At 38.6% G+C, this 14,292-nt stretch overlaps 1 protein-coding gene and 1 pseudogene across 9 annotated transcripts in view; both read right to left on the bottom strand.

Moving 5' to 3' along the window:
• The window catches only part of CHL1 (cell adhesion molecule L1 like), a 199,854-nt gene that overhangs the window by 176,077 nt on the left and 9,485 nt on the right, over window positions 1–14,292 (bottom strand). The gene's annotated exons all lie outside the window — the stretch shown is intronic.
• LOC132678766 (large ribosomal subunit protein eL32-like) lies at window positions 11,913–12,458 on the bottom strand (annotated as a pseudogene).

Genomic DNA, 14,292 nt, shown 5'->3' with positions numbered 1-14,292 from the left:
CATTTATATTTGAATGTAATATATTCACTCATTTGAACTGTTCTATAGAAGTCAACACGCATATACTAAATATTTTACATATTTCAATCTATTCATCCCCTTTTGATAGACATTTAGGTTTTTTACACTTTATATACTTATAAATGACTGCAATGGGGGGGGCACTTGGCTGGCTCAGTCAATATAGCATGCAACTCTTGATTTTGGGGTTGTAAGTTCAAGCCTTACTTTGGGCATAGAGCATACTAAAAAACAAAACAAAACAACACAAAATTAAACAAAACAAATGGTTCACAGTACATGTTTGTATTGTAGGGCATAAAAGCAGGCTGCCTCAAAATGGGCCCCTTTCGTATGAAGATGATTTTGTGTTAAAAGCAATCAAAACCCAGAAGATTCAAGAAAAGCTCTTTACCACCCTCTTCAACTACCTGAAAAGAATTTAGATAGAGGAACTGCTCCAAGAAGAAAACTATCACCAGAGATAAAACTATGTTATATTATGAATTGCTATAATAGACAGGGGGAACTTAGCAAGGCCTGTTTGATCAAAGCCCTCTATGCCCCATTGTTTCTGAGTGGCCCACACACATTTCTTTCCCATACCTTTAACTCTTTTTCATCTTCCTGAGGGTTACATTCATTTCCTGTGAAGTCCCAGACGCCTACCTACTTCTCCTTATTTCAAAAAGACATATATACCTCACTTTGACTGTCTTTGGAATTTCCTTATCTGTGTGGATTTCTCATGTGTATGAAATTAAATATGATTTCCTCCCATTAATCTGTCTCATGTCAATTTGATTCTTAGTCCAGCTAGAAGGACCTTGAATAGCAGAAGAAATTCTTCCTTCCTGACTGTAGAGTCCCCCTTGAGCACATGCATGAGCACTTCTCTTGGGTAATCACGCAGCTGCAGAATGGCTGGAGCATCCCACGGGATAAACATTTTCACCCTCACTAGCTACTGTGAATTCCTCCTCCCACAGGGGGTTCTGTCACTTTTCACTCACACAAGCAGAGCATGAATGCTCCCATTTCCTGATATCTTCACAACATCTAGTTCTAGATAGTTTTCCTGTTGCAGTCCAATAAATGTTAAACACACCCTCATTGGGTTTTATTTTTAATCAGCTTTACTAAGGCATAATTTACATGGAGTAAAATTAACAAGTTTTAAATGTATAATTCAGCAAGTATTGACAAAACTATACATTTGTTTAAACATGACTGTAATCAATATACAAAATATTCTCATCACCTCAACTCCTAAACCTCACCCACTATCCCTGAAATCACTGATCTTATTTCTGTCCCTCCAGTTTTACCTTTTCCAGAATATTCTATAAATGAAATCATACAAAATTTATCCTTTTAGGTCTGCCTTCTTTCACTCAGCATGATGCTTTGAGAGTCATTCATGTTATTGCATATGGTCTATTCTTTGTGATTGCTGAATAATATTCCATGGCTACAGATGAGTTATAATTTGTTTTCACTGTGATTTTAATTCATACTGTCCTGATTAAAGTCGAGTGTCTTTACATGTATTTTTGGCCATTTGAGTTTCTGTTTTCTAAAATGTGTTCTCTCTCTTTGCCCGTTTTTCCATTGTGTTATCTTTTTATTTTCTCACCAACTTAAAAATTATTATTTGTTCTTTATGTCATTATCCGTATAACAGATTATAACCATATATATATATATGAAAATAAACATCTAAAGCCTAAACTTCAATTGTCCTAGGAGAGAATAGTTAGAAGCTTTTCACATCACTAATGTATACAGCAAAATAAATAGGGTAGGCATTTGGGTTAAAATCAACATAATTTACTTGGTATTCAGTAACCCTTTTCATTATAAAATGCTTCTTTCCTTGGGAAGGGGAGGTGGGTACCGTGTTCTCTACTCACATGGAAAAACTTAAACAGGGTAAATTAAAATATAGCAAGGGGGGAAAAAGATAACCAAATTCTATTTGATACAATTATCTTTCCATTTTAATCAAACCACATCATACTTATGATCAATAATTGAATGGAAAATGTCTTTCATCTTCCATACCCAACACAAAACTGCTGTAAGAATTAATGAGCAGGTTCCCCTGGTGGAGCGCACGCACATTCTTTCAGCTGCGCATGCCCTCTTTCAGACCAGAAGCTCACTAAATGTCACTCACCCCAGCCCTGAGCCCTCCTGGGGCTCATCCGAATCCCTCCACTACCAGGCAGCATGGAAACACGTATCTTAAACCTCTTCTTCTCACAACTCCATATTCTTTGGTTGTTTCCTATGTAGGTTTCCTGCCTGCAGGGGCTGTGTGCTATTTCTCACAACAATCCCCAAACCACCCATATCATCTTATTAAAAGTACAATAAACAGTCTCACAAATCCCCTTTATCACACCCTAGTTCAAGTCCAAGTTGTTCTCATTCCCCAAGTGGAATACCAACTGGTCCTGCTCTCTGTTGCAATCCACTCCTCATGCGACCGCTAAAGTGATTTTTTTACAAACATAAATCAGATCAACTTGCTTGAACTGCTTGGATTCCTTTGAAGTTCCTATAGTGCGCTTTAAATTCATATTCTTATCCATGACCTGTAAAGCCTCACAGGATCTGCCCTAACCTTACCTTTGCCAATCTCTCCCAAGCTCCCTGCACTCCAGCTTCTAGCCTTCTGTCAGCTCTAGACCATGCCAAATTCCTGCCTTCCACAGCGCCTTTCCGCTCCCTGCCCCTCTGCCTGGAACCCTGCTCTCCTGGCTTTTTTCCTGTTTGCCTTCTTCCCCTTCTGGCTTGGATTGAAAGTCACCTTCTCAGAAAAGCCTTTCTAAAAGTAAGTTCCTCCTTTCATTTTTCTCTATCATAATCCTTTGTTTCTTTCCTCTAATGATTTTATTTGTTTACTTATTTATTGGCTGACATTCTCAGTAATGGTAGACTCTGGAAGGCAGGGAATTTATCTTCATTTTAATGCTTAGCACGGTGCCTGGGATTTATAAACAGCTCAATAAATATTTGATGAATGAATGAATGACTCCTTGGAGTCAGAGCTACACACACACACACACACACTTCACTTCGAGTCACTGGTTCTTTCCCTCTCTTATATCTGGGAGCATAGCTTCAGACCCATAGGTAGGTAAATTTTTTCTGATACTGTTCTTTTCTAGCATGAATCTGGTCAACAAAATTATTCAGGAGTTGCACAGAAGGTAATTCCTTCCCCAGTGCACACAGGGCTGGGGTGGGGGGTTGGGGGCAGGGGGCGGGGAAGCTACTGAAAATTCCCTTCCTCTGCAGACTTTTTAAACTGCTAATCAGCACAAACGGGTTGGAGCAGATTGCGCACAAAAGGTTGCTGAAATGGCACATAACTAATTCTAGGTGATTTAATATCTGACATTGCCCTAGTGAAAATATTGACAAAAAAGAAGAATATGATTTGGAGTCTTTCTGCACTGCTGAATTTGGTGTTAGCTTTTAAGCCTCTATCAAAACATTTCCATAAATCAACATTGCTAAAAAAAAAAAAAAAAAAAAAGAGAGAGAGAGAGAGAGATCTGGGTGTGGCATCTGGAAACCACTGCCAAATTAGGAAAATGCTAGCAAATGGCAAAATGCTAGTTCTCTGGGTATGAATCGCCGTATTTAGCAATCCTTTCCCAAATGTTCCACTTTGTCAATGTCAAAGGTTGCCTCCAGCAGTGTTCCTTGAGTGTCCAATGGCATATTATGCCTACTGGAGAAATAAGCCTCCCAAATATATTGTCGATACCTATGGTCAGTTAAGAGTCATAGAGAAATAATGAAGTTCCAACGCTTCTGGTAAATCCACATCTTACTATTCCAGGCATCTATCAGCACAAACTATTTTATGTTTATTTATGGAAAGATCTGTTATATGTTGACTATCTTAGGGTACAGAGGCTATTCTGGTACATTATTTCACAATTCACTCTCAACTGCTTTACCAGAGTATTCATTTTCATCCTTCTCATGGACACTTTAAAAAGAATACACAAAAAGTAAGAAGATTCTTTTCAACTGTCATATAGAAAAGTCAACTGTGGATTCAAAACAGATCAATAAAAACAAACTGCAGTTTTTACAATTATTCTGCCATACACCCTCAAAGAGCCAAAGCTTCAAGCTCCAGTAATACTATTTTCCCCACAATACCTCAATTCAAAACAGTACCATTAGTCATGGATTTTTCTTTATGTATTTTAAAAATTTTATTTTTAAGTAATCTCTACACGCAACATAGGGCTTGAACTCACAACCCTGAGATCATGAGTCACATGCTCCAGTGAATGAGCCAGCCAAGCACTCCTGAGTCTTAAAATACTATCTCATTAGTGTTATTCCTCTAAATACGGTATTATTTTTTTAAACATAATTTTTTTGTTTATATTTTCTGCCATATTTTGGCAGGTAGGACTCAGATCTCACATTCTTGGGGGTTAAAATATCTCTAAAGACATTTATGCCCATTTAGAACATTCATTATACCAATTTCCAAAGCTTTAGGCTGGAAGTTGACAAATATGATGGTGACTATTTCATGGAGCCAAATAAAAAATGAGTAGAAATGCGGAAAGTAAAAAAAAAAAAAAAACTTCTAATTCATAAAATGGCGAACGCGAGTAAACTTCACTATCGCATCATTTCAATAGATGGCAATGGCATCTTTGTCAAAAGTCAAGTTGTAAAGCTTTTGAGAGTTACGCTTCAATGCACAGCAAGGTTTTATAATTAGTCACTTAGTATGAGGCCGAGAAATAAATGTCACTTTTCGCACTTAATAAACATAGTGGTATAAGCTAATCCATGACAATTTTACAAGGTTTTCATTTTGCTGATACATGCTTGCTGAGAAAGCAGAGCCTAAGACAGTGAATTCAGCATAAGTGAGGTTATGTGGATTTACAAAAGAGCAGTTATGTACGTGTATGTTATGTATATGAACACATGCTATGTGTTCAAATTCTCAACTTTATAGTCTCTGTCTATATGCCTTGTCACTGTCACTGACTAGGTGCACATGATTAACATTTGTAAGGAGTAAGTTCAGAAAATAAAGCCAGGATATTTCATATCACTGCAACTATTGCTTTTTCAACTCTACTAACACATTCTGCTTTCTCCTACTGAACTTTAAAAAGTTATATTTTCTGTATTTCTAGGTATTAATGAAATACCCACAGTAATGAAAGAGAAGAATGCATTATACAAGATGCTATCGGAAGCAAGAACATTCATCACTAAGTAATACTGTGGATATTCATTTCCCTACCTTTTTTAAAAAGTGAAATTACTGATGTAATTAAAATGCAATATATAAAAGATTCAAGAAGTCGATTATGTAAGTGTTAGTATGGCTAATAAGAAAACAAAAAGGAGGGGTGCCTGGCTGCCTCAGTCTGAAGAACATGCAACTCTTGATCTTGGGGGGTCATGAGTTCAAAGCCCATGTTGGGTTTAGAGATTACTGAAATTAATAAAACTTTAAAAATTGTTAAATGAAAAAAATTTTAGAAGTGATATTTGTAATGTACCACATGGGCTCAAGTCTCTAAGAAAAGCACAAAATATTTTCACTTGAAAAATGGATGACTGTTGGGGCGCCTGGGTGGCGCAGTCGGTTAAGCGTCCGACTTCAGCCAGGTCACGATCTCGCGGTCCGTGAGTTCGAGCCCCGCGTCAGGCTCTGGGCTGATGGCTCGGAGCCTGGAGCCTGTTTCTGATTCTGTGTCTCCCTCTCTCTCTGCCCCTCCCCCGTTCATGCTCTGTCTCTCTCTGTCCCAAAAATAAATAAAAAACGTTGAAAAAAAAAATTTAAAAAAAAAAAAAAAAAAGAAAAATGGATGACTGTTACACAAACAATTTAAAAAATCCTGGTATTTCATCATCAGCTCTTAATATTTGATGACCATATCATTACTTTCCTTTATTTTTTCCCTTTTCTTCATTTCACAAGCATATTAAGTCTAGAGAACCAACCACACGACAGCCTTCTCTGCATTATCTGACCTTCTAGGACTGAGAACCAGGTCCTAGAAGGGACCACAGAGCACAGAGTCGGCAGTGAGCTGAGACATAAAGGAGAAATTAATGCACCTGAATGGCCAGGGAAGTGCTGTGCTTTTCTGCTGGGAACCTCTGATTTCCTGGTCACCTCAGAATTGAAAAGCACGTCCCAAGGTCATAGGACTCAAACATCCCTATGATGGCTCTGGATGTCCATATCCCCTGACTTCCCAATCAAGCAGGTAGTAGGTTGGCTCCCTAAAATAGAAATACGGTGAAGGTACACATCTTCCACCTAGGTGTGGCTTTCTCTAAGCCTATGCCAAATTAGGGAGGGCTCCTGTTTTATACAATACATGGATAAATAAGCCTTTCAGAACTTGAAAAAGGTAATCAAATCACATTTTATCACACAAGAAGGTTTTCTCTAACAGCACAAGATTATAGTATAATAAATCCTGCTAAAAATTAATTGCTCATTAATTAGGGCTTGCACATTTATTTTGCTACAGAGAAATGGTAATTTCAATGGAATTTCTTCCTTGTCTTTCAAATCCTACCTCTTCCCTGACACTTTTAATAGTGCATAAACTGGAAGTAATCTTTCCTATTCTGATCATATACTGTCTATACATTCCTTGTGGCATTTTTGGTCCTTCTCTTTTACATTGTACTTGAGTACATGTCCTTAATTATACTGGAGGTTTGTAACATTTCAGAGTGTCAGACTGCAAAAACCACATAGATGTTAACACTAATACTATTTTGTGGGCATATATTCAGTGGTAACTGCAAGCATCTTCAGGCCAGCTACTGTATCTGATTCATCTTGGAATTCATCCATCCAGCAGAGAGATTTTCACACTGCAAGAACTTCACAAATTTTCATCTAATGGTTAAATGCGGAACGTCATAGGATAAAGGCATAGAAGTGTGTTGAGTTTTTCTAAGGGATGTCTTCACCCTCCTTGAATTGGGCTGCATGTCCCAGACACTGTTCTCAGTCCTGCGGTGATCTTAAGAAGTCCTTTGGGATGACCTAAGTGAACATCCCCTTTGCAGTCTCTTGTAATCCTTCTGACTGTACAAAAAAGTAGGAGTCTCCAGGAGGTCCTAATATAACACTAACAACACTAACTTTACTAATCTTGCTGTTTTATGGAGGCAACCCAGAACCATTGGCAGGCAACACTAGCTAGCTAGCATTTAATGACCTTGGACTGTTTTCATTGTTTTAACATTTGTAGTTACCTCTCTTGTTTCCCACTGACACTGGGGTTTCATTTACAGTAATGAAATAAAACCTCCAGCTTAAGGCAACATATTTTTTTTAATGTGCCGTTAAAAATGTAAGTAAATTATGACAAAAATACTGAAGATGGTGTATTTCAGGGAGTCTCAGAGAATGGGAGATGAATGAGTGACCGGTTATTACAAGAAGAAAGAACAGCAGGAAATCTATCTGGGAAGACAGGAGTGCTAAGAAGGCAGGAACAGCAAGCTATTGGGTAAAAGGACAGGTCTCTAAGGATACAGGAAAGTAGAAGGGAATAATGAAGGCTGAGTCCGGCTGAATGTGGAAACCAAGTGTGACAGTTACTTGGCCTGAAAAGTAGTGGGGAACCAGGGGAAATTTTCGGGAATAAGTGACATCATGGTCAAAGTGACAAGCGAGAAAGGGGATTTTAACAGTGACATTTAGACCTTAGTGGACAAGAATAGTTACAAAAGGCAGAAATCCAGGGAGAGGGAGGCTGTAGTGGTCTAATGATTCAAAAGCTGAACAAGGAACTATCCAGAATAGTTCATGAGAAATAAGTCTCGGTGTGTCAAGGAGAAAGGTGAAGCAGGCTTTGTGGTCAGTTAAAAATAGAGAAAGGATGCACAGGACAGATGGAAAACTGCTAAAGCAAGACTGGCCAAGAGGTGCTCTTTGCTATAGTAAAAATGTATTTTGCTAGAACAAAAGAAACCACAGAAAAATTCTGAGGATTGCCTGTGTTTCAACAGTCCCAACAGTTTTTAATACGACTTTACAGGTGGTATCATCTAAAATCTTACATTCTCTGAACAAGGAAACATTTTACCAATGGCTAAACGATTTGTCATTGCAATACCTTAAGACAAAATCAGACAACATGAGTTCCTTTAACCTCTCTGAACAGGATTAATACCCACCTTGCTTAAGCACCTTGTTTTTATAAACGTCACATTAAATCATATCTATGTGTGCCTCTTATTTAAAGGCAATTGCCAACATTAGCAATATAGAATTAAATTCACCATACCATAGCACTTTAGAGTTACATATATTGCATTTTGCCTGCTGAAAGAGTTTTTGAAATATGACAAATATAGTGCAATACTCTGTAAGTGTTTTTGGCAAGACTGCAGGAGAAAAACATCCACTCATGTTTATCAGAAGGGTGGGATAATGTAACAGAGGTGGAAGAATAATAGTATGCATGGCTCCCAAGCACTGAGAGAAAAATGGCATGCCATAGCAGGAAGAATATGATGGGAGGGTGTGAGGAAAGACAGAAGTAGAGGCATTGAGAACACAAATTGAACCCATATCAGGCACCGCAGTAGTTGTTCTCCATCCATTATCCGTGAGCATTTGAAGAGAAAGAAACAGCCCAAGACAGCTCCCTTGCTGTATATTCTTGACCTGCTTCTTGCTCTGTGCTCGCAAAGCACTGCAGGAAGATAGGAGAATAATGTTAGTATTTGTCACCTGTTAGTCCCCTTTCCATTACAATCCTGCTTCTGGAAGTTACAGGTAAAGAAAGGCTGAAGCCAAATGCACAATCATCATTTTGGTGCATGAAGCCTGCTTCCTTTTTTGTTAGAGGCTATGACAGATAAATAGAAGGAAACGGAGAGGCTCTTTTCCATCCCTCCTCAAGCCTAGTGCCTTATGCAATCTAAGTAGTCAACTCCCTGTTTCCTAGCATTTGAGTTTCACCATGGCCCTTCTGACTCTGCTGGGGTACCCTTAGTTTTCCTGAGGCCAACCCACTTCCAAGATGAATGGAAAAGAGTTAGGATAAATGCAAACAGATGACAGATAAAAAGCATCAGAAAAGCCCATCCCACTAAGGAATCTGAGCCTGAAGTGTCCTCACCTAACTCACTGCACAGCCTCTCACTTCTATTCTCTCTCCCTCCAGGCACGGGGGCCTCTGGCTAGCCAAAGTTCACTCTTGTGTCACATTCCCTTCTCAAAGTCGTGTATTCTCCTGCGGTTAAGAGATCTAGGAAGTAGGAAGAGAAAGGAGTGTCCCTCTGGGGCACAGCATTGTTCCACCTGTTCCATGTTTTCTTCCACTTTGGTATCAGTCATGTGGTGAGTAAATGGTATCACAGTGGGTTTAATAATTCTCTTATTAAAGAGAATTCTCTTATTAAAGAGACTGGTGTTTGATTGTTTGGACTACGGTGGAAGGGAGGCTGAACCTGCTTCAGGCCTAGTCTTTACAAGAACCAACAATCTTCTAACTTGGACTTGTGGAGCTCTGAGCCACCATATACGAAGTCTAATGACCTACTTGAGAGACCAGAGGAAAGACCATGTGCTACATGAAAAGAAACAGAGGTCAAAGAGGGGCCCAACAGAACTCAGTTCTGCTTGAATGTGCATAACACCAGACATGCAAGTGAAGCCATCTTGGGGCCACTAGGGAAGCCCGGCCAAGCCACCATCTGAACACCATGTCACCCCGGTTGTCACCAGGTAGGTCACCACCTTAGCCCTCCCTGAGTTCCTAATCCACAAAAGCATGACCCACAAAAGCAATTTATAAAATTGATGTTTAAGTTACGGGTTAATAATGTGCCAAAAGATAACCCGACAGTGTCCCTTTACATTTTACATAAATTGCTACATAGTCACAATTCAAACTAATTTTTCATCATTTTCCCTCTTAGCTACACATAAGTCTCCAGGTATTTTTCTTCCAAACGATAAGCAACTTGTGTATTTCCCCCAAGAATCTCATATGCAAAGCACATTCCTACTGAGGTCTTAAACAGTTTAAAGCCATATGGTGAATTCCCCATGCACAATTCAACAAAAATAAATGATGAAAATAGCATGAGCTCAATTTCAGAAGTCAATGGAATGGTGATAGTATTTACAAAGCATGGCCTCCCTAAGTGATAGTAATAAAAAAAAAATACATTATGACACGCTTGCAATGCGAAATCTTATCTCCAAACGATAGTACCTTGGACAGTTATTAGTGCCTTGCTTCTAGAAGAACATCTTGTAAGAGGTTTGGGGAATTTAATATTGCTGTTTTGTATTTATATGTAACATTCTTAAACAGGTCAGTATGAAAGATGATTTCACATGATTTTCAAATTAATGATTTATATACCTATAGGTGATATACCAAAATATTTTTTAGTTTAAACTACTTTGCAGTAACTTCTTAATGACTCAGGACCACACATAGAGCCATCATGATTTCTGAGTTGACTTTTTCCAGCCTCTCCATTCTCCTCCCTTGCTGAGGACATGCTAGCTGTAACTTCTTTTGTCTGTGAACGAATCTGCAAAATTTCCATCATCTGTTCTAACTTGCAATGTATATGTGTCATCCACTAAAATAAAACAGAGCGCTATGCTTATTAGAATGGTTCTAAATTAAGAGTAAGTAGTCACTGAGACAGGTCTTTCCATACGAAAATGCTGGTAGTGAATTCAGTGAATTTAGGTTGCTATGAGGCCTCTTCATTCAACTTTTAGATATTAGTTTAGGATTTAGACACTGGAGGTAGCTATTGAGTACACTTCAAATTTACTTGTCATTCTAATCACTAATTTATTTTAAATCTCTTACTCTTATCTGCAGTAGTACAACAGCATAGGGGAAAATGAGCATCGTTTTGGCAATAGGTGAGAAATGCCATTCAGTATTTTAGGACATCTACATAGATCAAAGTAAATTAGTATTGAAGAAATTTAATACAACACGTTAATTACAAATTAATGAACTGCTCTGCATAATTCAAGACCTCCATTTTTATTTTTCAGTATTTGTGGACTGGAAGTAGCTGCATCATTACTTCAGTTTTCTACTTCATTTTTAGCATCAGTCATAAACAGCACAAACCCTGGCCTGCTCTCCACCATGTGTGCACACACACGTACGACTACTCAAATAAACGTACTTTATTCATGGAACCAGTTTGAAACAACCCTAAGGACACTGGAATACAATCTCCAAAGGCAGTAAACGTGATGTGAATCCAGTTGAATAAAAACCCAGAAGTAGGCACTCCATTCCCTTCATAGGGCACAGAACCAAATGCACAGCCAAATTAGCCTCCCGTTAAGGACATAGTCTGGTTTTCAGCAGAAACCATCAACCTACTCTCCACTATAAGCATCCAGTCTGTTAAACCCATTATTTAAATGAACTTGGGAAATAACAACATACACCTTTCTGTCCGTCCTCATCAGCTCTGAATTTTGAGGGGCAAAGGAAGTGGAATGCATGCTTAATTGAGGCAGTAAATACAGGGCTGTAGCAGATTGTTTTACTGTTAAATACAGTAATGAGTTTTTAATGGCTGCTGTCCAAAATTACAGTGGAGAAAAATGGTTTATTAGTAATAATAATAGCTGGCACTTTTATCTTCAAAGCACTTTACAAATATTAGCTCATTAATCCTCCAACACTGGGAGGCAGTGGTAAATGTTTCTGTCCTCAGTTTACAGCTGGTGAAACAGGAAAATAGAGGAAGTAAGCAAGTTTTCCAAAAGAGGTTTTAGGTATAGAGGTCAATTTCCAATTCAAACGACTCATACCATTTTTGTAATAGTGTCATGATATTACTAATACAAGTACAACATGCACAGAAGCTGTTTATTCATTTTCTTTGCTGTGCAGCCTGGCATTGGGACTGGCAACCCTGATGGCCAACTGGGCTGCTATTTCCACAATGGCTCTGCGGTTCTTGGAGGAGACACTGTGAACAGTCTCTGCACAGGAAGATTTGCTGCACATCAGCAGCACTTCAAGCTCCTTGACATGGTGGACTAGGAACTTCCAGAAGCCACTGGGAAGCATGTGCTTTGTTCTCCTGTTGCTCCCTTAACCAATGTTGGGTATTAAGATCTAGCCCTCAAATCTTCTGCACACCCTGTTATCAACATCTCTGGGGTTCCATCAGTTGCGCTTGATTCTGACCTATTGGTCTGACTGGTGCTGGATGAACTACTTGGTCCTCTTTTCATTTATGTAATTAAGTAAAATATTTTATTTTTAATTACGCTCTATCCCCAACATGGGGCTCGAATACACAACCCCAAGATCAAGAGTCGCAAGCTCTACCAAGTGAGCCAGCCAGGCGTCCCTCTTGGTCCTCTTTTTAATGATCTTGGGCTTCACCAGAGGTCTGAGGGCAGCCATGGTGCCGAGCAGGAGATGGCTGCTAGCTCCCCAGGCAGCGCAGAGGAAGAGAGGACTCATATCAATTTTTATACATAATTGGATGGCATTCACTGTGATGACTGCCAGCCCCTTTTTCAGGGGTTAGTGGTTAAGGTCAAATCCAATTTATTTGAACCTGACTCACAAAAGCACACGAGTTGAATCCGAATTGCTCATTGGTGGTCCTTTAGTATTATTTCAAGCAAGTCAACTATCTTAAAAAATGCAGCCCAAGTCAATTACATGCAGATGCTTCTATGCATGGAAAGGTGGTCTGTTGATACCCTTTGAAATCTAGCACCACTGAGAATTAATTGCTAGACGTTACAAAGCAAAACTGAATCAAGGTCAAATTTAAACACCTTTATTTGGGCTTTCTATTTTTATCCATTCACTCAGATCTCCTTTATAGAAAAATAGTATCCATCTCAAATTAGCCAATAATAAAAAATAATCCAAATAGCCTATTATTCATTCTGGTGCAGTGTATAGATGTTAAAATTGCTATTATTTTTCTTTGTTTGCTTACAATTGTGGGCCATGTTACAATTTATTGCCATTGTATAATGCCTTAGATGTTTTAATCCAATGAATTCTCCACTGTGTCATCAGATACATTTTACAGAACAAGTTTAGTAAGTCTCTGGATTTGTAACACAAAAATGAATATATTTCTTGAGAAGCCAAGTACTGTACTCTAGAGAAGCAGACATGGGTCCAACAAAAGCCCTACAACAAATCCATTTCCCATGTCCAAGGAAATGAGAACAACTGTCTAGGCAAAGCAAAAAGGAAACATTTTTGCCTCTATTACACAAAAAGAAATGGGAATTCCTTAGTATCTGAAAACACAAACACTGTTTATATTTTGCATATTAAAAGAAAATAATAACATCTGTTTCTAAATACCCCAAACCAAGAAATCAAATACCTCTCAAAATCCCAAATATATTGACCATGCCTAGGATAGGGTTAATTTTTTTTTTTTTTTTTAATTCTAAAGCCTTAATTGACAGCTGTGAATAAAGATAGTGCCATCATGAAGATTGGTGTCATTTTAAGAAGAGTCAGGCTGCTTTATGACATGTGCCATAGTCAACTATTCCTATCTTAATCTGGTGTGGCAGATACTTACACCTTTGTCGAAATGCCAACCGTGTAATGTAATTGGTTACATGTAACAGCCAGATGTGAGGGAAGTCCATGCATATCAGTATGACAGAGCATCAGAAACATTTCTGCCAAGACAGAAGAATGGTAATGAGGGCAAGCAAAAGCTATGGGGAGGGTAAAGGTTGAATTTTACATATACTGGTGCCCAGGGACAGGAAGAGTCAGGCACCAAATGCTTTTACGACAAGACTTTGGAGAGAATACAAACATCCTCCTCTCCCAGTGTATCGCTCACATGGAAGCCCCTCACAATTAATCTGTTGCATTAAGGCTTTTGGATAGTCTTTTTAAATGCTGCCATTCCTGGGATTAAGCATGCATTTTCATGTCATACCTTAAGAAGAATCCTTTAGATCTCCTTTTCCACATGTTTAACTGAGATAATGAAGACACAGTACAGGTAAACTTGGATAAACAACAGGGACACATGCTAGGTCTTGATGAAGACTATAGTTATAGAGAATATAATATTCTCCATAGACTATAGAGAATCCTGCTAACCAAGGGGGCACTAACACCGCACACTTGGGAAATGAAGTCCTAGAGAGAAAAGAAAGGGTAGGCAAAGGACTGAATGGTTGTGGCTTCCCCCAAAATACCTATGTTGAGATCCAAATCCCATAGTGGTACTATTTGGAGG

Source organism: Panthera onca, chromosome A2 (genome assembly GCF_046562875.1).
Source record: "Panthera onca isolate mPanOnc1 chromosome A2, mPanOnc1 haplotype 2, whole genome shotgun sequence".
Lineage (NCBI taxonomy): Eukaryota > Metazoa > Chordata > Mammalia > Carnivora > Felidae > Panthera > Panthera onca.
This window is presented reverse-complemented; position numbering and strand designations above follow the sequence as displayed.